The sequence below is a fragment of the Formica exsecta genome, unplaced genomic scaffold (assembly GCF_003651465.1).
Source record: "Formica exsecta isolate Colony F162 unplaced genomic scaffold, ASM365146v1 scaffold2, whole genome shotgun sequence".
Classification (NCBI taxonomy): domain Eukaryota; kingdom Metazoa; phylum Arthropoda; class Insecta; order Hymenoptera; family Formicidae; genus Formica; species Formica exsecta.
The window spans coordinates 2,416,678-2,444,214 of record NW_021849297.1 but is presented as its reverse complement, the minus strand read 5'-3'; the positions used below and the strand labels follow the sequence as shown (position 1 = coordinate 2,444,214).

The window sequence follows — 27,537 nt, the reverse complement described above, 5'->3', positions numbered from 1 at the left end:
AAATAAAGGATCTTAACTTCTAGTACGCATATTGTATATATATCGATTAAAATTTTAATCGTATTGCTCTTTGCACCGAGATGCAATTGTATTAAAATTTATTGTAAATTTTATTTTCTCGTAAGCTCTCTTTTTATACTTTTTACGTATTTTTTTATTTATCCAAAACAAATATTATTGATAAATTTCTTGTTGTAGTTTTATAATATTTTAAATATTATTTCTTTATTCCCTGTTATTCAACGTAATCCGAAAAAAACAGACAAACAGAAGTTAAAATAATAATTGCGCAGCATAAAATTGAAAAATTCTAAAATTAATAGCAATTTGTCAGGGATAGGTCGAATAAAAAACATTTCCGTGTACCTGCCAGGAATTATTGTCGAAGTTTAATACTCCGCCGTTGTATGCGATATCATCGCGCAGAGATAAATTATTTCTCGTCGGCGTCTCATTTACGTTCGATGTTCTACTCCGAAAGCGGGGCCAGACTGAAGACAGTATTTCTGTATCGACCGGCGCAACGCAGTGTTATGCAAATGCGAACACTTTCTCGTGAAATACTGTCGCGCGGACGATAAATCACGAAATTTAATCAGAGTGAGGAGCCGCGACGATATCTCGCTGATCATACTACGCATTATGTGCGCGCATGAAACGCGATCGATTAGCACGCAAATTTCCCGGCGCACGAATTTTGCGAATTAAAATGCAAGAGTAATCATGCTTTTAACGTTTTATGATTGAAGCCCTTGCCGAAAGCGTTATAGCCGTAATTGCAAATTCAGACGAAAATGAATTAATTTCCTTTTCGACGTTTTTATAAATATTCTTTGTTGTGTTACGTGTGCGCTGATTTTTTTTCGATATTTATATTCAATAAGCGAATGTATGTGGTGAGTAATGTATGATTTTGGTCTGTCATGCTTTTTTATCAACGACAAGAAAATAATGGATATTTCATGAATCAGTTAATAAATTGCAAGCTCGTGATCTTTTTCCAGTTAATTGTAAAATAACTTATTCAGGCCAATGTTCATAAACTTTTGTGATTCTCTTTTTTAAGAAAGACACATAATAGCTAAAATCCATTTTTTGTATATAATCAATATTTTATTTATTGTTATTGTAGTCTTCTCTTTGATTTCAATTTTAGAAGTATTATATAAATATTAAGAATTTAATGATTTAGGTTTTTTCTATAATTTTATTCACTTATTCTGCTCATTCTTTTCAAAGACTAATCAATTTTTACGATATTTGAACGTTTTCAGCGTTAAGCAAATTTTGCACATTATTTATGAGCTAAGTTTGACAATGTAACAAGAGTTAATAACCTAATCAAATATTACCGAATCTAATAATGGTTATATTCAATAACATAGAGAAACTAATATAACTTCCTGATAATAATTGATGTTTGTCCTTCGCAAATCTTTATATCGATTGTGAACTCAATATTCCAAATACATCAGAGTATACTAGATTATACTCTCTCTCTCTTTCTCTTGGTTTTTTAGCTATAAATCTTTCTTTAAATAAAATCATTAAAACACATTTTGCTGATAAAAAAAAAACCTTTAAAATGTACTAGTTTATAGTTTGTTTTTTTTCTCTTTCTTTATTTTTGTTAGGCAATAATTTATCTTTGATAAAGTGGATACACGAATCATGATATGTGTGCGATATTTTCACATATATATATCGTTGTATACACGCATATGTTGCGGTATGCGAACGATTAGTTTATCCGCATGCGGAAACCAACGCGCGATGGGTAAACCGAAAGTTCATTTTGCAACGAGCGCGGAAATGAATAAAAACGCACACACTGCGTACGTCACGAATTAAACGCTCGAGAGAAGTGACGGAGAGGTCGCCGATGCATTTAACCATCGAGAACCGATCATTATTGGGCTGGCAGAATATACCGCGGAGAATGCGCTTTCTTCACCATTGTCGATACGAGAATTCAATTTCTGGTGAAACGCAACATGGGCCGTTCCATTGACGTCGTTATATGTATATTACGGCATGTACAGACGGATATATTCGTACGCCTTGTATAAATGCATAAAAATACATTCCTAATCATTATATATATATGATCGCTGTTATAGGAAATCAGACCATTATTATGCGAATGTAATCTTATGTTCGCAGAATGATTCAATGAAAGAATATGAAATAAAATTTAATTTTTAATTATACTGCAAATAATTATTTCTATTTACATAAGAACAGAAAAAATATAAAATTCAAAATTAACTCGTCCATTATGCAAAAAATTAAACTAAACATTAATAATAACTTGAGAACAATATTTCCTATAAGAGATTGACATATCTGGAGAAATTCAAATAACAATAAAATATGTTACAAGCTGATCTTTTATTCCGATGTATAGCTTCTTATCACAAAGTACAGTTTTTTCGAAGCCGGTGACCGAGTGTTATAAAATACCTATGCTTTTTCACAATAATAAAAAAGTTATTGGAAACGTCGTAGAATGGCTAGCTTGATACTATTCGCACGGAAACGAGTATTGGTCTCGCCATATCTAGAATCCTCATGGATGTCATTATTGCGGTCACATTGTGCTGGGATATACGAGCCTGAAGATGTTCTTAGGTCTAATATGACACCGACGAGTATTCCCGCGAATGTAACCATGTCTAACAAAAAGATGCAGCTTGGCGCTGAAGTCTCATTTTTCCTGTACCAGTGCGTGTCGTGTCCCTTGGGATGACACAGAAAAACAATGTGTTCGACATTGTTCTGGGTTGATTCCGAGCTGGCTTATAATGTTATGTGTGTGCCATTTGTTTCCTGTCATTAAATTAAGTAGAAACGGAAATCGAATGACATATCACGATATATTTTCACGTATAACGAACATATGAGATTTAGGACTAAAATGCTGAATAATTTATCATACTAATTTTCTCTTAAATAATGTCCGCGAATATTTTGGTCAATAATTTTCCTCCCAATAACTTCAAGTTTTTAAAATTCCATCATTTTGGGACAAGGAGAAAAATTTTTCCGTTAATTAAACTCTTAATGCCTTTGGTGTTTCTATATTATTTGTTAATCTCTATAAAGTTTAGCTGGCTTAAAAGATATTATCGCTACAAATGAGAATCATGATTGGCACAGTAAGCCAAATTTTGTGATTTTTTTTAACTTTACGGGATATTAATATTGACATAAAAAGAAGAGATAGCTCTGCATTTTATCAAATTTTATAAGGTCTTCGTGATTTTAAATTGTTATCAGAGCGGCGCGAAATCGCTATCCTCCACCGAAATATCTCTCCTCAATCCTAGATCCATTTTAGCAGAAAATCGATCGACCGTTTATAACGCTGTCACAGCCCGTTAGTTTTACAATCCGCTTTTATCGTTAACGATTTTGAAAGAATATTTTACCTTACTCGTCTTTTCTCGTATCTCGCCCGAGTAGAGAGGGAATATCACGAACGGATAAAAAAACGAATTATTTATACGAAATCCGAAATGCGATATCAGTCTGGCGACTGTCCCAGTTACGACATATTCGACATAATTCCACCCGTCGTCGGATATTCTTGATCAGATCGCGAGCGCAGCATCTGATAAGTCGCTGAATCAAAAATACGAGGCGCGTAATATCGCGATCTCGGTCGTCGTGAGGCATCGATGGCGAATGGAATATAGTATTCGTGATATATGGAGGCGAGGAGGCTGTCGCAACGCATTGCGACAAACTCTATCACGTCGATTTGCGATTTCCGCACGCTGGCCCGGCGACGTAGTCGCGACTTGCATTCGTTATTTCACAGTGAATCGTATTTATCCCGACGCATGTAGCTTTGATTTTGTCCCGATATCACACAGATACGCGCCTCCGTGCGACAAATCTAATATCGATATCCCCGTCGTATTTTACAATCACTCTATGACGTAAGATCGCGCGCGAACGCGCATAAATCCCTTGCGCGTAAAGCCTGGCTTTTAAAGAGTTACGAGTGTGATAAATATCGATGCAATATTTTATATGATTTTGTAAGTACGCGTATATATCTTTGAAATAAACATTGTAGTATGTGCGAAAAAAACTTGTGAAATTATAGAGACCACCGCGGCGCAAACACGTCTCACAAACCAATGTTAAAACGGCTGACTCTACGTGTATACATGTTTACATTAATTTTCGCCGAAGCACCTTTTTCGGTGTACATTATGTAACGGTTGCACACAAATTACTTTATGAAATTTACATGCGGAGTATCTTCCGCGAGTACATCTTCCAGAAAAATGTGTAATTTAAGAAAAAATGAAAATATATACCATCAACTTTTTTATTTATTGAATAAAATATATGCGTGTCGCGTGGTAAAATAAAAATATAAGTGTGTCTCTCGTTATTACGTTTAATAAAATATGCGAGATTTTTTTTTTGTTTGCGCATACATAAAGGATGCTAAAAAAGCCCGACGTTACGAGATGCATTTATTATTTTTCATTCTTGTGAGGAAAATGACGTTTCTTCCAACTCGAAAGTTGTCTCTCGCGAGAAGCTATTCGTATTCATGTATGCGTTGAATATGCTCGAGCGGGCGTTTCGTCTTGCGAGGATCTCCTACGTGTCCGTATCTAATCGAAAGACAATCCATCATATCGATCGAAGTGGATTATTCGCAGAAATGCTCTCGCTATTGTGCCTAAGCACATCTCACGCGATGTCATGCGTCATACACATGCATCGAATCAACAATGGGAGTCTAAGCACAAATGTCCTAAAGTCAAGCATAAATGTCGATTTATCGGATCTATGAGATATTATCGGATCTACGGTGTATCAATTACAAATGGTGTCCATGGTAAAACATGGACGAGAGAAAGATGTATGTAGGAATCACGCCATCACTCTGTTGCGTCGAGACCGATAAAACACTACTGGATGTTTCTTACTTGCAAGTGGACCTTGCAATAGGATCTCGCGTTTCTCAGAAAACCAATTAAAGTTAGTGGTAGCTCTCGCGAGAAACTCTAACATATATGCTACAAATTCTCGTTATTCCCATCTTTGCTCGAGCACACTCTCTCTCTCTCTCTCTCTCAGAGCGGCCTAACTCCGCTTTAATACATAACCGTACGGTCGAAATTCTGTATCTACGTCATCATGAAGTAACATTTACTGTAATAAATGTAATGAATGTTTCAAAGTATAGTTACAAATTTTTTACAAATAATAAAATGAATCGCAATTCTTTCTCGTCCAACACGACGATAGTGAACGAACCTCACAAATGCGAAAATCGCATGACTAGATCTTCGTCTTTGAAAAGCGTCGTAATGCGAAATGGATTTAACCCCGGATAGCGCGCGGACAGATAAATTTTCATTCACATAAAACTGTCGTTACGAACGATTTGCTCGTGTCACTTCGTCCTTCGTATAAGTGGACATCCACCGACATCGACAAACTTTAGATCTTCTTTTCGATTCTTCGAAGTTCGATGGACAGACGTTGTGGGCGGCAGGAAGTGAATTTTTCTCTCGTCCCGGTAAATATTCATGTATTTCGAGAAGCTCTTGAAGCGCGCGTCTTGCGGAGACGCATCTTTTTTGCTTTCTTCTTAGCTATCACCATCCATCATGCCATTGCTCTCTCGCCATTCTCGTTCAGATTCTTATTTCGACTTATTTTGACATGGCTCCGATATATATTAGGGACACACACGCACATATGTATATTGTTATCATATACTATGTTAAATTTACATTTTGTCATATCATATTACGTTATGAACGCGCATAAAGTGAATACTAGTAACGACGGCGAACCTGGATTTATCCAATTAATATAAAAGGAGAAAAATTAAGCACGCGAGCATGTAAAATTTATATCGGTGATTTGAATTTTTGGGAAATTTAGCATTTTTTATTCCCACAAGAACGTAATATTAATTATTATATGTACAATATATACGATATATATAATATTATAGTTTTTATTTTTTTTGATAATCCACGTATATCAAAAGTTTGAAAATCTCGGATAATATTATTAGGTAGATAGATGATATATGTAATAGTTTATATAACATTCTTGATCAAAGATAAAGGTCAATAAATCTCGTTAATTAATGATAATATTAATAACAAATATTAATATTATTAATGATATAAATCAATTTTATTAATTACTATCAATTTTATTAATTACTAATTTACAAGTTTTATTAATTATTAATCTAGTAGTTTTATTAATTATTTTTCTCAAAACAAGCCTTTATAGGGTGTAGGCTTTGTCGCACCGAGCTTTTTATATAATCACACGATGAAGAGGATAAGCTAAAGCCTGGGCAAAGAACGGCGAGAAGAGTGGCGCGTAGTGCGACGAGAGAATGAAAAATGCACAGAATTATCACGGAATTTGCATAACAGCAGGATTCCAGAACCGCGGTTAAAATGGTTCTTCCGAGGATGAGCGAACTCGAGTCGATCTCCTCGCGTGCTCGTCAAACGCGATTGCACTTTGCAAGTATCTCTCTGCGCTCGAATGGCAAAGACATTTGGTACGATCGACGGCGGAAAGGAAAACGACAGTTCGCAAAACTCCTTCTTCGGCCAGTTCCGACGAACTTCTATATACTTGAATCGTCGATCGTTGTTACTCGAGTTATTGCTGCTTAACATGAGCTATAGAAATGTCGTTCGCGTATATATCGCATATGCGTTAGTATTCGTACCATTTACAGTTTAGATTTGATTTGTACTTTTTTAGGATATAAAAAAACACTTTTTTATTGCCAAAAATAGTATTTGTTCATAGCTCTTGCTTAGTACAAATTGTCTTAGAAACTTGATATCTGGCACAAGCAAACTTACGCATTCATTCTACCAACATTCGTGCATTGTAAGTTCATGTATGTTAACTGCAAAAAGCGTACGTGATATAAAGTATTGTTCTTCATCAATTAATCGACAAGCGGAATTATTAAAAGGATGGCTATTTAAATTCCATCATGTGGGTAGATATCAGATTTTTCATAGGTCGTGCATGAAAGGTTAAACTGTGCGAGTCTTCCATCGATAACCGGTTCTTAAAATTCCAGCCAATCGGGATACTGGCTCTCAACAATCTAAAAATCTATAGAGCAAAGATTCGAGTCATGTGAAGTATGATTAACGTAAAAATTAATTTCTTACGCTATAGTATGAAAAACGGGCGAACAATTAAAGACGTAAGTTATATATACGTAATATATATTGCAAATTAATTATAATTATTCGATGATATATGCATACATAACAATATTTTAATCGAATCCGTATTTTAGCAATAAAGTTATTTTTAAAATTAATTGGCACTCATAAATTATAATAAAGACATTTTTCTCAGATTTCAGATACTTTGAAAATTTGCGATCGTCAAACTATTAAAGCATAATTAACTCGAAAAAAATTTATTCATGAAATGTAGGTTTTTAGAGAATTTGAGATTTTTCAAAAATATATCTTTTTTGCGTTATCTTTGTTGTGTGCAGTTTCAATGAGCATAGTAAGATGTTTTATACGATATCTAATTCAACTATTGTATGTAATTTCTATATAATTCATATTCACATATTTCACATACACGTTAAACGGATTTTATATCCCCATCTATTTGGAAATAATTGTATCAATTTATATATAGTACATTCGAACACATCTTTGAAGGCTACGCATGTGAAAACAGTTTTTAGTAAAAAAAGCAACATGTCTGTTAAATTTTATTAAATCGTAATAACATATTTGTTTTGCAATAGGTCGTTTAATGGCTAATTTATTTCAATAATAAAAATACGTCATAGAGAGATAATAAAAAAGATATTAAAATATTTCAATCAAAATATGTCGACATATTCAATCAAACTATGTCGACATGATTGTGTTTTATCTTTAAAATACAATTAACATGAAAGCTTTTAAATACCTCGTCACAAACGAAATTGCATTATAAATTTTTCATTATCTTGTCTAATATACAAATCGGCAATATATTATGTATATTGTTTTTCTCGAGACTTTTCTGAAAAAGAAATAAAACTAAAAGAAAAGAATCGTAAGAAAAATTGATTTTATAATAAGTATTATTCTTGTGTATATTTCGTTTTTTTTTATACAATATTATATTTGATATTACAAAATCTAAATAATAATCTAATTAAAGATTAAACAAAAATAAGATTTAATTTTTATTTTTTCCAGGATTTTATTCTGTATCTAATACTGAATACTTTTTAATAGCCTTGAAAAAGAATTGCGACATTTGAGTTTTCTATTTTGGTTTTATTCGTGTAAAAAAATATTAAAGTTTAATGAAAAAGTACAGGAAGGAAAAACCGATGACGACGAATCCGTGATATAGGTTTTATAAGAGCTCGCAAGATATTCATTTAAATTACAACAACGCTTCTGTGTTCGCGCGTTTTCAAATATTACTTTAACAACTTTTTAGTCATGATTTTTGAAAATCGTCTTGTATAGCAGAAATTACATCCATAACAAAACTATATTTTAATTCGTCCAGACAGTTTTTAATTGGATACTCAAGAAAGTAGTTTTTACTGACGACTACTTCAATTACTAAAAAAATTAAAGAATTGTTAGTGGTAAAAAGAGAGATAGACACATTATAAATTATTAAAACAAATAATTGAGTAAACATGAAAATCCATAATCAAATTGAGCGGAGTCAGTAATTATTGGTTCTTTTGCACACCCGATTTTCATTCTTGTTAACTCGTTGAGAATCGAGATTTTTCAACTTTGACAAGAATACTAGCTTCTTACAAATACTCGTATCCTGAGGAAAAATGGTAGATTAGCTCGTAATGAAAATGATCGAACACGTTAGAATAGCACGTTGTAAGATGCAAATATTACTTTAACAACTTTTTAGTCATGATTTTTGAAAATCGTCTTGTATAGCAGAAATTACATCCATAACAAAACTATATTTTAATTCGTCCAGACAGTTTTTAATTGGATACTCAAGAAAGTAGTTTTTACTGACGACTACTTCAATTACTAAAAAAATTAAAGAATTGTTAGTGGTAAAAAGAGAGATAGACACATTATAAATTATTAAAACAAATAATTGAGTAAACATGAAAATCCATAATCAAATTGAGCGGAGTCAGTTCCGTTCATGTACTTTTAGTTACAAGTGACGAGAGAGAGAGAGAGATAGAGAGAGAGAAATGATTGCGTGATGCATTTGTTGTATAATATATTCCGTTTTTATCAATTATTTATAGGATATCAACTCTGTCGTATCGCGATCAATTTTCTATAATTGCATATATATTTGCATCAGAATTGATACAAAATGATACGCCATATAAGATTAATATGTTATTTATGCTGACACAAATTATTTAGTTCACAAGTACTCGGCAGAAGAGAAAAGTCCTAATTAATTTGTAATAAAAGTCCTAATTAAGTAATAGAATCATGAATTGATTGCATAGTATATGAAACACGTCCGATACTTTTAAAACAAATTTTTATGTTAAAGCCGGTGCTACATAATAGTAGAAACTAAAAATTACTACAGTAATTGTATTCTAAAGTTTGATAGAGAAATGCTATATTAATTTAAAGTTAACATTTTTATTCAGATTTTTTTAACAAGTTTAGGTAAACGGCCCATTTTGTGCGAAATATTGCGATTCGTTAACGATATTTAAACAAATAAAATACCGATTGTTCTTTTATACAAAGCGAATAAATTAGTAAAATTACATGTTCTCTGTACGCAAGCGGGATATCAAATAATACACGTTAGAATAGCACGTTGTAAGATTGGAACAAGGCCCAAGTGTAATCAAGTGTTTGTACAAAAACCGGTGATTTCCCCTTACGATCCGCTTCTTTAATTATCTTTTTAATTTTGGGATGCTGGAACGGCTCTTATCACAGGTGTCGGAAAAAGCACAGCGCTTGCTAAGAGGAAAATTTTGCGCCATTATGGGCTGGTTTCATTACTCCTTACTCTCTTCTCTCTCGGCGCTAATGGGAAAATTCAGATAATGCGACATGTCCGGAGATAATTAAGTTTTAAGTATCGCCGTAAAAGCGACAAACATGAGTTCGTAATCGCGCATACTCGTTTAATCGCCGTTGTAAGCATGTAGAAGTGCTGCGAAATTAATAAAACAATCGCTGTCCGGAATTATGAAGGCGAGAATTTATCTCGCGGTAATGCGGGTTCTGTTTATCGGCGTATAATCGTCGTCAGAAAGTCACTTAAATACTTTTGTACGTGCTTATGAAATAATTCGTTACAGATTGTAATATCTTTGTGAGATTTATGTGCTCAATTGAAATAATGATAGTTCTAATAAATATTAATAATAATTTTTTTATATATATATATATATATATACATAGATATAGATATAATATATATCCTAAATTTTGACGGAAAAAAATAATGCTTTGACATCATTTTATTTTATCTACGTGTTTTGCTATGTTATGTTATGTTTTGCTACGTTATTTGCTATGTATAGCATTTTAAATGCTATACTAAGCGCATTTTAAATCTCTCTCTTACAAATGTACTGGAAATATTTCGGCATGTCAAGCAAGATAAACACTTATTTCTAGTGCTACTATTTGGCGGATTTATAATTTACAGCATCATTTATTGTTTCTCCGCTGCCACTTGCAAAACGTAGATAGGGCTTGCTTCGTTACTTTTTACTCAGCTGATAATAAACAACGGTATTATCCACAAAACAGAGCAACGGCTTATCCTGCTTCCCCTAGATAATGAGGAAGGATAAAACACTCTGTCGTTTGCATATTTTTCATTTGAGAAAATCGCATTTTTTTATTAAACTCATTAAATAATTATGTTTACTACATCTGCGGTACACTATTGATTCGCTTATTACTGACTAAGCAATACACATTCTTTTGATATCGACATATTTGTATAACACCGCTTTGATTTTTTTGTAACATAGAAATTATGGAAAAGATGAATTAACTTGTTTGCCAGGGTGTTTCTCTTGAATTGAAAATACGTAAAATATTCATTAACGATAATTGTTCGATAACAAAATTTTATTTATTGTTAGTCGAAAAGAGTCATCATATGTGCTCCTGAGCGAGCTATAACTTGATATTACACACAAATAATTGAAAATACTTGCAACGTAACATTTTACTTCTCGTTCAACGAAATAGCAATTTCGACGCGGACAAATTAGAATTTGTCCACGATAAAGATGAAATCACTTGGTGTATCGCGTCGTATATCGCGCGCCCATGTGTATACATATAGGCCATGCAATTCCGCTAAATTCCGTTTGTTCCTGACACATGATTTAGTAGGTTCACGCTGTACTAATATTAACTCGATACGGAGTATTCAGTGCAAGTGCCGGTTCGCAAAACGGTAAAACATCAATATTGAACTATAGCGTGGTTTTGCGATACTATCCTTTGACACGAGCTTTATCCGTCGAAGTGCGCTGCGAAAGATAAAAACTTGCCAACACGACACAAGACACACTCGCAGCGTCAATAAGAACTAATCGATGAAAGCAGCGTTTCCAATTTCCACTTCAAGGTTGAACGGTCTTCTTATCCCGCATTTTTTCTTACAGAACAGTCTTACAGAAATCGAAGATACTTTTTAAAATGGTGACGCCTGTTACCTTTTATATAAAAGCTATTTATAGATATTCCTAGATAAATATGTCAAGTAATAATTTGAATCGATCTTTTTTTTATATTGGGGAATTGGATTTATAATGCATGCGGTTGTAACAAGTAAGCGCGAATAGCACGTTAGAAGTTGTTTAAATGAACTTATTCGGATGAATTAAACATGATGTGAAAAGGCTTGACGAGCATCGTCGTACGATATATACGGGATTTCTTCTTTTCGTAAATAACCGGCTGCAGCAAGTTAACAGAAACGGTTTCAAGTGCTCGGCACGTCGGATACCGTTTTCCAGGGTTCATCGTCGACCAACGTGGATGAGAAACTTTGTCGGGCGAGAGAGGAGAAAAGTTTGGTCCAGCGAGCGAAATAATTTCTCCGACTGAAATTAGCGTCGATGGAAAAGAGTTCCAGTAGACGGACTCGATAAGTTATAATACCGCGGGGAGATGCCCGTTCAAATTAACTCGCCTGTTAAATTTGACAGGACATTTAAATTACTGCACCAATGAAATTAAGTCGTCTTAAAAGCAATTGCTGCTGTATGAAATCTGATGGGAAGAACTGTACTAATAAGAACTTGAAGAAATATGCTATCTTTAAGCGTTGGATGAAGAATTATCTTTTCCGAGTATTACACGATTGTTTTCTCTTATATTGTTTCTCTTTTAAAGATTTCCATTTTCTTATACAATTTCTTTAATTAAATTACATATATTTTAATCCCATTTTAATGGGTTCAAAACAGAATCATTTGTTTATAACAAACGGAGTAATAATTCATATCTAGAATACTTTTGATCTGTAACTTTTAATAATTTACAAGTGTTTTGTTAAAAACGCGAGCGATTCACTTTTCGTTTATCCGCGTCATCTAATCTGTCTTTTATGTCGAGCATTATATCGTATCGTTATTTTATACAGGTATTCTCCATGATAACCTAGTTGTACGCGCTATGACGTCATAAAGCCAGCCGATAAACGATACCGGCAGCGAGAATACGAACGGGCAGCGGCGCTCTGAATAAAACGAGATAATGCTCTCAATATGAAGCATCGACCGGAAAGTTGCAGCACGCGTGTCGGTTCAATCATAGAAAACATCATAATTCCATAGGAAATAGTATTTTGTTGCACTTTTGAATTTTTCAAATCCATTCGAGAGAGAGAATCCGCCAAATAGTAGCACTAGAAATAAGTGTTTATCTTGCTTGACATGCCGAAATATTCCCAGTACATTTGTAAGAGAGAGATTTAAAATGCGCTTAGTATAGCATTTAAAATGCTATACATAGCAAATAACGTAGCAAAACATAACATAACATAGCAAAACACGTAGATAAAATAAAATGATGTCAAAGCATTATTTTTTTCCGTCAAAATTTAGGATATATATTATATCTATATCTATGTATATATATATATATATATATATATATATATATATATATATATATATATATATATATATATATATATATATATATATATATATATATATATATATATATATATATATATATATATATATATATATATATATATATATATATATATATATATATATATATATATATATATATATACATAGATATAGATATAATATATATCCTAAATTTTGACGGAAAAAAATAATGCTTTGACATCATTTTATTTTATCTACGTGTTTTGCTATGTTATGTTATGTTTTGCTACGTTATTTGCTATGTATAGCATTTTAAATGCTATACTAAGCGCATTTTAAATCTCTCTCTTACAAATGTACTGGAAATATTTCGGCATGTCAAGCAAGATAAACACTTATTTCTAGTGCTACTATTTGGCGGATTTATAATTTACAGCATCATTTATTGTTTCTCCGCTGCCACTTGCAAAACGTAGATAGGGCTTGCTTCGTTACTTTTTACTCAGCTGATAATAAACAACGGTATTATCCACAAAACAGAGCAACGGCTTATCCTGCTTCCCCTAGATAATGAGGAAGGATAAAACACTCTGTCGTTTGCATATTTTTCATTTGAGAAAATCGCATTTTTTTATTAAACTCATTAAATAATTATGTTTACTACATCTGCGGTACACTATTGATTCGCTTATTACTGACTAAGCAATACACATTCTTTTGATATCGACATATTTGTATAACACCGCTTTGATTTTTTTGTAACATAGAAATTATGGAAAAGATGAATTAACTTGTTTGCCAGGGTGTTTCTCTTGAATTGAAAATACGTAAAATATTCATTAACGATAATTGTTCGATAACAAAATTTTATTTATTGTTAGTCGAAAAGAGTCATCATATGTGCTCCTGAGCGAGCTATAACTTGATATTACACACAAATAATTGAAAATACTTGCAACGTAACATTTTACTTCTCGTTCAACGAAATAGCAATTTCGACGCGGACAAATTAGAATTTGTCCACGATAAAGATGAAATCACTTGGTGTATCGCGTCGTATATCGCGCGCCCATGTGTATACATATAGGCCATGCAATTCCGCTAAATTCCGTTTGTTCCTGACACATGATTTAGTAGGTTCACGCTGTACTAATATTAACTCGATACGGAGTATTCAGTGCAAGTGCCGGTTCGCAAAACGGTAAAACATCAATATTGAACTATAGCGTGGTTTTGCGATACTATCCTTTGACACGAGCTTTATCCGTCGAAGTGCGCTGCGAAAGATAAAAACTTGCCAACACGACACAAGACACACTCGCAGCGTCAATAAGAACTAATCGATGAAAGCAGCGTTTCCAATTTCCACTTCAAGGTTGAACGGTCTTCTTATCCCGCATTTTTTCTTACAGAACAGTCTTACAGAAATCGAAGATACTTTTTAAAATGGTGACGCCTGTTACCTTTTATATAAAAGCTATTTATAGATATTCCTAGATAAATATGTCAAGTAATAATTTGAATCGATCTTTTTTTTATATTGGGGAATTGGATTTATAATGCATGCGGTTGTAACAAGTAAGCGCGAATAGCACGTTAGAAGTTGTTTAAATGAACTTATTCGGATGAATTAAACATGATGTGAAAAGGCTTGACGAGCATCGTCGTACGATATATACGGGATTTCTTCTTTTCGTAAATAACCGGCTGCAGCAAGTTAACAGAAACGGTTTCAAGTGCTCGGCACGTCGGATACCGTTTTCCAGGGTTCATCGTCGACCAACGTGGATGAGAAACTTTGTCGGGCGAGAGAGGAGAAAAGTTTGGTCCAGCGAGCGAAATAATTTCTCCGACTGAAATTAGCGTCGATGGAAAAGAGTTCCAGTAGACGGACTCGATAAGTTATAATACCGCGGGGAGATGCCCGTTCAAATTAACTCGCCTGTTAAGTTTGACAGGACATTTAAATTACTGCACCAATGAAATTAAGTCGTCTTAAAAGCAATTGCTGCTGTATGAAATCTGATGGGAAGAACTGTACTAATAAGAACTTGAAGAAATATGCTATCTTTAAGCGTTGGATGAAGAATTATCTTTTCCGAGTATTACACGATTGTTTTCTCTTATATTGTTTCTCTTTTAAAGATTTCCATTTTCTTATACAATTTCTTTAATTAAATTACATATATTTTAATCCCATTTTCCACTGCTCTTAATTTAATATATTTTATCTGAAGATAAAAAAAAATATTGAAATATATTTTTAAGCAATACAATTTACAATCTTATATGAATCTTTTGCCTTGGCTTTCACGGAAAAATTTATATTCTGATAATCCTTTTTATACTTTATAAAGAAAAAATACCATTCTTGATGATATCCAAGATCTGCCGTTTCTCGATATCGGCAGAAAATATCGAAGTAGAAATACAGAAGAAAGTTGCCCGCTGTTTTTAATTAAATATCGTTTTTCCACAAATCGTTAGGAGTCTGCAATAAGTCGACTAGCAAAGTTATTTTATCCCTCCATCGCTCCCAAACAGAACTGCAAAAAGAAAATCATTTGTCGCTTGGAACGTGTCGAGCGATTTTATATCTAGAACTTGCAATAGTTCACGCAGTGATATTACGAACTTTATTTGCTTTACCAGAGAGCGACTGAAACTTTGATATGTTGCGTTTGTGTGTGCTTTGGGAGGTATAAAATATTTAATTGAATGTAGCTTTGCCTTCTCAATATCACATTCCCTTCAATTAACTTCCATCAATGAATATCATATTCCATCAAATGAATGAAGCGGCTTAAATTGTTCATCGTTATCCTATATTCCTCAGATATAATTGCAAAAATCATTGTTTAAGCGAAAGACAAGCACGTATGAGATATTCAATAGTTATAATAAAATTAATCTCACACATTTTTTGCTTCGATTCTTAAATTCAAATGCGATTAAAAATATTTCCAAATTTTTCGAAGCGTAACCGACAATTATTTGCAATGCATTTTATTTTTCCATTAATGATACTGGAAAAAAATCGAAGAAAATGTCGCGAAAATAGCTTCCATCATTTTTTTTCCCGCGATTTAAGATCGACGTTATATGGTTCGAGCTCAAGTATGCGGCAAAGATGCATTCATGATGAGGGGATGGGGATCAGTACCTAGCAGTAGAAGATAAAACAGCGGTTAGATAAGTTTATAAGCCGATCACAGAGCTGTTCTTGTCAACCGGGATCGTTAACGTTCAAGTTTCACCTCTCGTTGCGTCGTCGGTCGGAGCGGAGAAAATGAAGTCGCCGCGCGTAAGGAGTGCCTGCGGATAATTAAAATAACCAAGGTCGGATTAATTAAACGCGCCATTAGGTACGTTTTCACCTAGCTGCCGTCTATAGCGACAAACCCGCTAAAGTGGGAACGCGCTCCTCTAGCGTGACACGCCACGATATTTTACCGCTTCGTTTCCACTTGACCGTTTTACGTTAATTGTCTTTACCTGGCCAGTGAAATAAAGATAAGACAGGTAAAGGCCGGGATACCGCATCCTAAACCAGGGAAGTATTAAATATACCAACTAGTTATCAAAAGAATATAATTAGCGGCATTGCAGATCTCTCGTGGCTTATAATTAAGGAGAAACACGAAAGCAACAAGAAAACCATGATAACCTAGTTGTACGCGCTATGACGTCATAAAGCCAGCCGATAAACGATACCGGCAGCGAGAATACGAACGGGCAGCGGCGCTCTGAATAAAACGAGATAATGCTCTCAATATGAAGCATCGACCGGAAAGTTGCAGCACGCGTGTCGGTTCAATCATAGAAAACGTCATAATTCCATAGGAAATAGTATTTTGTTGCACTTTTGAATTTTTCAAATCCATTCGAGAGAGAGAGAGAGAGAGAGAGAGAGAGAGAGAGAGAGAGAGGCCTTCGCGTCTACGCGTGAGCGAAACACAACGTATCACGACCGCCTAATTTAATTAGAGTAATCTCGTTTCGCGAAGTGCATCGAAGTTCGCGCATGGCTGTAAAAGTCGTACGTTCGCATTCGTGTTGCTTTAAATCTTTGAGAGAGATGTATGTGCGGCTGTAAATTTCGAGCCCTGCTGCGATTCGGCGTTACACTGCAAAAAATTGTTTCCCCTCGAATGGAAAAAGCGCGTTGGATATCAAAGATCAATAAGGATGATGTCGCGGCGATATTTATTGGCGAAGCCCGCCGAATGGGATGCTGCTCAAATTCGCCGGATCTACTAAAAAACGGAACACGCGCGAAGGAATGGGTAGTAATTGCGTATATTGAAAAAAATATGACCGGCAAAAAAAGGATCGATGTAGGCGAGATATTTCGTAGTTAGGCGCTGTACATATATATATATATATATATATATAACTGCCATATATATAAATTTCAATCGATGCGATAAAATACTTCTCTCCCACTTTCTTTTGCTGTTTGACTTGTTATACCTGAATATCCGCGTCAGAAAATGCCCCGAGCGATTCATCTTCTCACGAGTTTTACAAGCGGCAATTCTGACTGCGGATGGTAGGTAAATGTGGTTTCCCTCATCCGGCAAAGCGACGAGATGTACATATTTCAAAAATAATTGGTCAATAGGCTATGTTAATAGCCTAATTGGCTCGTTTCGTGCTATAAGGGTTCGGCGTATATATCGTAATATATAAAAAGGGGAGGATGATTTCGAATTGTCATTAAATTGCTGTCAAATCTCTATTTGAAATGCGCACAATGTATTATATGACATAAATATATTTTTTACATACAAATATTTATTTATTCCACTCGTGAATTATTGATATCTCGACATCTGTCAATTCAGATAAATGCATTTTATGCGAAATTATCACGTTCGACTTTGACGAAACGTTAATTCGTGAAGAGCGGCAATATTGATTTGTTTTAATAACTTTGCACACATATATTCTCCCCGTGCGTTGCATCGATGACGCGATGATTAAAACTGTTGCATAATTATTTTGCTATCTGATGTTTGACGTTCACGTTCCACGGAAAACACGTGACGAATATCATATGTTCGTATACACGCATACAACAAATCACTGTCAATCCTCGTCATCTTTTAAAGCGCTCGGTTTGATACAATTTCAATTACAATGAGCGAACGGAAAATTAATTTACATGTACAATCAGGTAATACTAAAATGATATGGTGATGACATGTGGAAAATAAATATGGTATAATGCTTAATAATAAACTTGAATGCGCGCGATGTCTTTTAAAAGATAACCATTGTAAGTTGCGGGATAAACTATCAAACAAAAATTTGTTTATACACTATTTTTATAATACCTGATGTTAAGCAGTAATAGATGTGAACAATGCATTATATATTAAATTATTAATAAGATACTAAAATACATAGTAACTTTATACGCAAATAAGATATTTTTCTATAAGGAGAAATTTAAAAAATTTAATGAATGAATTGACATTTTGCTCGGATAACATTCAGTGTATTAAGTACCCTATTCAATTAATATCTACTAATTGCACAACTTTGTATTTTAAAATTTTCAACTATCAATAAGATGTTTTTGCAATTGAATGATTGCTCGCGCTCAACCTTCGGTGAAGAGAGAGACCATTGCTTCTAATTGTCGGAAGTGTTAACGCCAATCCATTTCGATCTACAAGCACGTACATCGCAAGCATGAGAGGAGGGCAAATGTCGAGGTATCGGCTATCGGCCATTAAGTGACAGTTAATGCCTTCGAGAATGTCGCAACATCGTAAAGGTGTTTGACTTTTCTTCTGATCAGTAACGATTAGTCTGTCCAATCGTCGTGCTTTGTTTTGAAATTTTATGAAAGAAAGACAAGTAGGAATATAGTCGCAGAAAAAAAATTGTTACAGCCTATATCTAATAATTATTGTTTGTGTAACACTCTAATCACATTTCGCAATTATTATTATAGAATTTATGCACGATATAATATATGTTTTGATTACATTTACTTGCTTATTATTCATTGGATCGATTATTGTATTTTGCATTATTTTACCATCATGCTAAACCCATGGAGAATTTCACACAATATCAATAATTATATGCATCAGTGGAGACTGATCTACATATGGAACCGTAAAAACCTATATTTATCATTGACATCAAGTATTATTGACAAACATAGGATTAAATTTAACAATGCGATTGACGATAACCATAGGAAACGATACGCGTTTAAATATTTTATCGCGTTGAAGTATATTAAAGGTTAAAGATTGGGATAAAAAAGTCTGATAGCGAAAAGTGAGAAGCGCGAGTATTTGCGAAAAGTAGTACGAGAAGAACCTTTGTCAATAAAGGGCTGATGATGAAACGGCGGTCCGTGGTTGCTTTCAATCGAGTTTCGTTCCGTCTGAATCGTCGATTTGCATCCCGCGCCACTTCTGCTTCTTTGAACGCAAAGTTAATAAGCAGTACCTCGATTTCGTTTTGTCAATCCGAACCATCGCATTTAAGAGAACAGTATGCCAATATTAGGTCAAAATTAGGTTGCCGCCGCAATTTATGAGAAAATTTCTTCCGATACTTTGTAGATCGCGCTGTAAGAAACAATTTGAGTTTTAAACTGCAATATATTTACAGTCTCTATGGAAAAATAAAACTTTTCCGTTGTGGATTAAATTTCAAAAGATCGCTAAAATAAGTATCAGGGAATTTATAAATCAGGGAAACTAATCTCTAACGATTTTCTGGTTTTCTGTTAACAAGTATTTATACAGTTTGCTGCCAATAATAAATATATCCTAGATCAATACAACACACAAATGCACTTGGTTTAATTTGCAGAATTTTTAACTAAAAGTTTGAGTTGATATATTTAAAATATTTATAGTAATTTATATATCCTAGAAATAAAGAAACTGTAAACTCTTACATTTACAAGAAAACAGAAAGAGAGAGTTAATCGCATTAGATCATTTTCGTCGCGTAAACGCAAACATCGAAGGAAGGCGCGAGGCAGGTGCGCCAGGCATGAAACGATGGTTAATTTCATCCCCTTCGGCTTCGATTAAACGAATTGCGAGAGTCGGATGTTTCGAGTGCGCGAGATCGATCTTTCCGCATGTTAAAGGGCATAGTTCTCTTCGTATACCGCTTAATTCAACACAATGACAAACAGCGCGTCCCACCCCGTATCGCGCCACCCTCGAAAAGGCAGCATCCTCTTGACCCCAAAATGACCGCTTCTCATTGTCAGTCTGTATCCACCCTCCCTCCCGCCACTTTCGGTCGGAGAGAGAGAGAGAGGGGTATGAAAATCGGGCACGAACTTATGCAATCATCCAATATATAGTAGTTCTCTTTAATAACTATATATATACTACTATATATATGGTTGTGCTCTGTGGAAAATAGCATTTTAGAATATTATTAATTTTGCTAATATTTAAATAATTGAAGTCAAGAACACGTACACGTAACGACAAATAAATTCCAAGCTTCGAAAAATTTCCAGTCATTAATTATTCATAAAACCATGATCAATAGGATACGGCAAACGTCCCTATGCTCATATAAATCGCATAAATATAAAGCTGCTTAAAAAGCTGCTTCACGTCTTCATTAGTGTTACACTTAATTAACCCCAAAAGCATTCTCCGCGTACTTCAATGGTATTATATAGCCATAAGCGGATTTGACGTAGCTATTCACTCGACAATTTTGTGCTGAAGACGCAGATCAAGGAACTGTTTGATTTCTCATTAATTATCTAAGTGGTCTTTCCGCGACCGATAATTACTCCGGATGCGCTGAAAAAAGGACCGGCGAGAAAGATAAGGGCGGAAAGGGAATCGATTATCTGTCGACGGAAGCAGGTGACAACGAAATAAAAGAGAGAAATAAAATATACGCTTTTATGTTTTTGATGCGAATAAAGGACCTTATACGGTACGATCGAACTTTTCGCGTTGGTCTCTTGTACGTACGAGCGAGTCTGACAAGCAAGTTACGCCTGAGTTTACGCTTTATAGTTGGGCGACCTCAAATTTACCGTCATCCTATATTCGAGAACGCGCGAATATTCAGGTACGACAGTTCCAAACATTAAGTACAAGATCTGCAGTGTGCATGATGTTACCGAGTTTTATTCGATCAACCATCTACGTAGCGCTTTTATTGTGCAGTGTTTTAAACGATGAACATGGATTATAACTTTTAATTACAATAATACATACAGGTTTATATTTCAAGAAATATACGATATATTTTAAGAAATTTATATATATTTATTTTAAAAAATTTACGATATTCTAAGAAATTTACGATATATTCTTTTTATATTGAAAATGGCTTTATAATTAAATATCGAAAAGATAGTCGCGCATGTTATAAGAATCCCCGTTATTTTCACCAAAAATAAAGTGAAATGATGCAAAACCCCGTCAATTTTTTTACTACGTTTTACATCTGTGCGCGCGACTGCGTATTCATTGTCACTAATGAACACGTGGCTACGATTGCATTAGTCTCAATCAAGGTACTAAATGCATTATGGCTGTTCTGAATCAGTCACCTCTGATACTATATTGTTCGACTATAATATGTAGTAAATGCGAGATATTATAGTCAGCCAAGCAACAAAAAGTTTATTTTGTTGCTTGCCAAATAAATCGTGAAAGAAAGATATCGAAATACATACAAGCAATTTAAGGTGAGAATAAAAAATATATTCTATTATTATTAAGCTACTGGTTTATTATGAAACAGCTCGATATTAAATTTTATTGCAGAAGAGGTCAACGTCCACTTACAATTTACGAATGTTGTAGAAGTACTAGAATAGGTAATAGGAAAACATTAAAAAAGGTGTTACGCGGAAGAAAATGCTCGGAACTTTTTCTCATAAGTTCTAGCAAAATGGGAAAAAGTTAGGATGTAAAAATGTAACAGCAGTACGCGTTTCTAGAAAAGTAATCATATATAAATATTGAAACTTTTATTTGTAATTATTGGTTCTTTTGCACACCCGATTTTCATTCTTGTTAACTCGTTGAGAATCGAGATTTTTCAACTTTGACAAGAATACTAGCTTCTTACAAATACTCGTATCCTGAGGAAAAATGGTAGATTATCGCGTAATGAAAATGATCCCTCCCGCCACTTTCGGTCGGAGAGAGAGAGAGAGAGAGAAAGAGACAGCGAAATAGAGAGAATAATTTGACGTAACTACGTATACACGTGCGTAACATACCTATTCTTGTTTGCGTACATCGTCCGTTTTCATCACATCGTTGGAATGTTAGTCGAGGAGAACTCGACGTGTCGGATCGGCCAAAAATCGACGAACGGCACTACGATTTCGTCACAGTACGGCACTTTCACGGCGAATACACGGTATAATACGTAATACGTAACGGCAATCGGCACACTCGCAACAAAATTCCGTTTCGCGTTCGATTCACGAGAACGGAAGACTGGTCTTACACGAATTTGTATCTCGTAAATCGAGCCAAGTCAAGCCGAAAATGTCGCGCTCGATTGCTTCACGGTCGGTCCACAAACGAGAGATTGGTCAGATCAAACGCTAACGAATCGCCGCGAGACGAGGAAATCGGATCGCGATCGGTCCGGCTTGAATCTTCGACGCACGTCTTTAATTCTCCAGCGAATCGTTCGTCGTACAGAATTGTCAAGGCCACGTGACTCGCGAAGAGGTACCTCGTCGTCACATCATCGGCGAACAAAGCGGCGCGATCAAATGGTCGACGCTGTTCAGGCTCGTAACGCTTAATGAGCCGCGATTATGTACGTCCTGTATAATACAATATCGGACAGGCGAAAACCGGAACTTGAGGCGTCAGATGCACCGGCAATCGAATTATCGCGATCAATTGTTTGCGGCGGCTCGCTTAATGCCATGCACGTGCCGGCAGGATGCTGCCGCAATCGTTCGACCGTCGTCAAATATCGCTTTGCGATCGATCTCTTGATTTTCCTCGATTTCACCGCATTTGACGCAGCGATTAGCGTTGCACTCTCGAGTGCCGCATCGAAAAACGTGACGGAAGAAACGAAAATCGCGTCTCTTCGACGTAAATCTTTCGTTCGAAAATGAGATGTTTCGCAAAATTTAATGTAATAAATGTTCGCGCTTTTTTATCCTCGCTTCTTCAACTTCAGAGTTATGCGATACCACTCGTGACGTTTGTGCGATGACGTCTGACCATGCAATGGACTTCGCCACTGACGAGAATTTTTGCGGTCGGCTCGTAGGTATTCCGGGTGTTTGACTCGCTTAATTAAATTCTCCGGCGAATATCGTGCGTACTTCGTCTGTATGGACACTCGGCGGCACGTTATTGACTACGGACTCTCCTTCCGACCAAAGCCCACTTTCTAAGATGCCTCATGAAATGAGTTTTATTGTGCAACGTATCTCGATCAGACAATCGCACAATTATTATTATACGGTTCGCAAAGGACATTTTTTTAAAAATTTCACACTAATTCTTACGATTCAATCATAAGATCTATCTGAAATGACCTTGATTACGTATTTTTTTCTTGATTCTCGAATTTTCGCTTACTTGCGTCAGCGCAAAAGTGATAGTGCTTTAAGAATCATTGTCAGCCTCGTGTAAACATGATTGATGTCCATTTAATGATTTAGTACATTTAACCATTTAGTATTTTATTTAAAAAGTCATGTATTTGGCGAAATCCATCACGCTGTGGTATCTGCATTTACGTCATCATTGTGTCGAGATTCAGCAGTTGCACATCGTACCGACTACGTAATCATATTGGTCGTTACACTGCAACAAATTGCATATCAGACAATCTCTTTTAATCACGCTTGGTTTAAAATTTTAACAATAATCGCTCGAATAACACCGTCGTTGATGTAGATACAAATTATAGATGAACTGCGTTTATGCAATGATATTTGTGACCTGCAGCGCATACTCTCACTGATATGGCGCACAAAATTTGTAGCATCCCTCAAGTTCACGACTCGCCGCTATTGTCATCACTACAGATTTTTACTTAACGCGAATAATCTCACTACCCTCACGATTTTTATTCTATTCCGTCAAATTATCACCATCGACGTCACTGTATCCTACTTCGATCGAGTATCGTGACATTATACACGTTAGTTACGCACGCCGGCGATTATTACGTTGTGAACGCAAATTTCTAGAAAGAACCGCATCTCTTTCAATCGTGCCAGCCGCGTTGTCGTCGTCCGCTAATCGTCGGGATTCTTCGACAATTCTTTTCTGACATCACCGTAATCCACTCCTGATCGTTTACTCTCGCGCCTTTAATAGCATCCGACGACATGAACGGCAGTTATCCACGTCGACGACACGTCGCGTACGAATCCTCTACCACCACCGTCGTCGTCGAAGTGTCCTCACCGTTATTATCGTTGTCGACGAAAACTCGAACATGCCGCCCGTTCACCACGTTGTTCTCGCACGCTCGTCCACGCGCTCTCTCTCCGTGCCCATCGCCGTCATCGTCACCCTCGTCGACGACGATCTCGTCACCAGCACCGTATTTTACGGGACGTGAATGCACACGCCGTTCGTGGAAACGATTCGCGTGTCTAGGTTCACACGTCACACTCGGAACCACCGGGTGGCTCGCCCGGATCGCACGCGTGCGAGACGACGAGTCACGCTGGTAAAATTCCAGTCCGGAATATATAGGTTAAAACGTCGCCACCGCAACGCAGACACCCGGGAGTGTCGGACAGAGACGGAAAGAGCGAGAAACGGAGAGAAACAGTGGGGGGAGAGAGGAAGAGAGAGAATGGTTCGCCGGTTTCTCCTCCTTCGTTGCCCGGGGAGCGGCTATGGCGGCGGCCTGGCTCTCACTGCTGCTTCCCTCGATGCGGGGTGTCTTGCGGGGGTTGGTTAGGCGAGGGGCGAGAGGATGCGATTATCTCGCAGCATCCCCTAGCGCGCAGGACCAATCCGCACGGAACCGGCGCTTGACGACGGTGGAGGGTGTGTGTGGGTTGGTGGGAGATAGCTATAGAGAGAAAGAGAGAGTGTGAGAGAAGGATAGAGCTCGGGGAGAATGATAGATGAAGAGAGAGAATGGGGGTTGAAGAAAGAGGACACGGCGCGAAGAGTGATGTTGAAGAGAGACACTCGCAGCGGTTGAGACGAGAAGGAGAAGGACAATGACAGAGAGGGTTGGAGAAACAGAGACGGATGCACGGATGGTTGAAGCGAGGCGATATGAGATCAGAAAGATGGAAGATCGGGAATGAATCGGGTGAAAGAGGGAAGGCGAAAAAGTGCGTGCGAAGGCACGATAAAGATAAAACAAGAGTGGAGAATGCTGATGAGACAGAGACAGCGATGACGATGGAGACAGCTAATAGAAAGAGACAACAAAGGCCAGCATCGGTCGAAGCGAGATGGAATGATTTCAAAAATCCTCTGGAGAAAGCGAGACACACAGGATGCAGAGCGTAGCGCACAAGGCAAAACGTGAACGGAAGAAAGAAAGTATGCAGCAGCGAAAGACGCGGGTCATCGGAGAAATGCGTCGATTAAACGGAGACGAGAGCGCAAAGAAAGTCAAACGGCACGAACCGACGGATCAAAACAATGGAAGAAAGAAGACAACTATATCTTCCCGGAAGATATAGTTTGTCGCAAAGATCCGGATGGCACGCGGATGAAGAGAAGTTGGCTTGGAGCTAAAGATAAAAATGTATTCCGCGCAGGATCCCTAAATAAAAGACGATGACTCGTGTGTCAAACATACTCCACATGTCACGGAGCTTTAGATTCGATGCGATGAAATATAAAACAAATACACGAGAGGGCGAGGTGGATAAAGGGATGATGAGCGAGCAGAGACGATGAAGTACCAAGTCGGTACTCGGTGAGAAAGAAGTTGTGCGATGACGTGAGTAAGCTTGACAGCTATACAACGTTGTAAAAAGAATGCGATTAGATGGGAATTAAAAGAATTGATGTACTATGACGCACATTCATATCAGGCGCCATTGAAAGTTTTGATGAAAAATACAGAGAATGTCTTACATTATCGATGCGTCTTCTACGTGCGATATGATTATCAATCCGTAAAGATATGAACACACGCGTGCATCTTTCTCGAATATCTTCAAAATTAAAAAAGGAAGATTATGTTTCTATATATTTTTTATTAGATTATTGTCACCTGATTTTATATTTAAAGTTTTATTTTTTCCCTTTTTTAATATAATTTAATTAAAAGAAATGGGATTTTATTTTTGCATAATATGTTTTGTACATCACAGATACGTTTACAAATACATATTATAAGTGTATTTGTATGTGAATCCATATAAGATATTATCATGAAGGACAAGACCCTAATCTTTCAATTGATTATATAAATGTATTCTTAAAAACAGACTTGTGGTTCTCTCTCTTTTCTCTCTCTCTCTCTCTCTCTCTCTCTCTCTCTCTCTCTCTCTCTCTCTATGTGATAGATTCGAAGCAAATAATGGGTTAAGAATGTGAAATATGTACGATCGTTTATCACCAGAAATTTTTACGTTCGATCGAAGAAGGAATGAGCACTATCAGAGCCGTTATCAAAACGCACTTCTTTTTTTCTCTCTCTCATCACCGTTTATACCTTATACTACTCAAATATGCGTTTATAATCGGGTTTAAGTGCCCTTAATAGTGTATACTTTAATCTATGTACAATATATGCCTAAGGTTGAACACATGGGGAATCGTGTATGTACATCTAAGCTCGTATGTGAGGATAGCGCCATGCTGCCGCGGACTCCTGCCGACACGGATCAAGAATAGGGAAAGGATCGAGCCGTTCTCGATCAAGGATATTCGTGGAAAAGCATCGGCGATGATGCATCGTTGGCCGAGGGTTGTATCACTTGGATCAGCTTATAAAATATTCATGAAGAAAGTTTTATCGGTGGAATCGTGCGAGAGAGAAGCTGACTCGAGTATGAAAGTGTCGTTAGAAACGCTCACCTGTCTCTTTTTTCCTTTACATTTCGTTTTTTTTCTTCTCTCTTCCGTTCTAATGCCTTGTCAACGTAAAATTTCTGCGCGACTTTAAGATTGGTATATCACGTGCGCATTTATATTTAAATATATATTAACATATTTTTCATTTTTTTACAAAAATCTCAATTGTTTCCAAATTACGAAAAATTGAAACTAAAAATTTTTTCGGGACTATGCTTTTTAAATTGCCAAATAAATGTGATAGATCAATTCAAATTTTGTTTCGATAGAAAATATAATTATTAAAATATTAATCGATAGAATATTTCATTTATTAAGATATTTATATTTTATAATTATTGTGTGTAAATCTTTTTTTTATATAATAAAAGGATAAAATAATATTTTTAGAATATAAAGCTA

The 27,537-nt window shown here is 35.8% G+C and overlaps 1 protein-coding gene across 1 annotated transcript in view; it reads right to left on the bottom strand.

Moving 5' to 3' along the window:
* LOC115234308 overlaps nt 1-25,000 on the bottom strand; it is a 164,360-nt gene extending 139,360 nt beyond the window's left edge. Inside the window, exon 1 of the mRNA XM_029805292.1 lies at nt 22,371-25,000. The gene's annotated coding sequence lies outside the window, so the exon portion shown is untranslated. The remainder of the gene's footprint in view (nt 1-22,370) is intronic.
* Between the last annotated feature and the right edge of the window lie 2,537 nt (nt 25,001-27,537).